Below are 400 nucleotides of genomic sequence, written 5' to 3' on the forward strand. Positions count from 1 at the left end.
CTACAAAAATGGATTTCAACACCTCAAATTACACAGTGCATACAGCAAATATGTAATTGGTTTGTGCAAAAATTATCTGAAATTTTCAGAACAAGTGTCCAAATGGGAGGAACAGTGAAGGGACCCATTTGGGGAAGTAATAACATGCAAAGAAAAGATGAAAATTGGTTAGATTATTTTGAAGGGTTTTTGGATGTTAAATGATAGGGTGGCAGATACGGCATCATTACCTATTTGTACTGTACATGGGTGGAGAATTACACTCACATGGATACATATATGGAACTTTCTCTACTATCATATAATTTCTTAAATTTATGTATGCTGTTTACATAAACCATATCTTCTGTCAATGAATTCCATTCAACCATCACTCATACTTCCTTCCATCCATTTAACA

The sequence above is a fragment of the Panulirus ornatus genome, chromosome 41 (assembly GCF_036320965.1).
Source record: "Panulirus ornatus isolate Po-2019 chromosome 41, ASM3632096v1, whole genome shotgun sequence".
In the NCBI taxonomy this organism is placed as follows: Eukaryota; Metazoa; Arthropoda; class Malacostraca; order Decapoda; family Palinuridae; genus Panulirus; species Panulirus ornatus.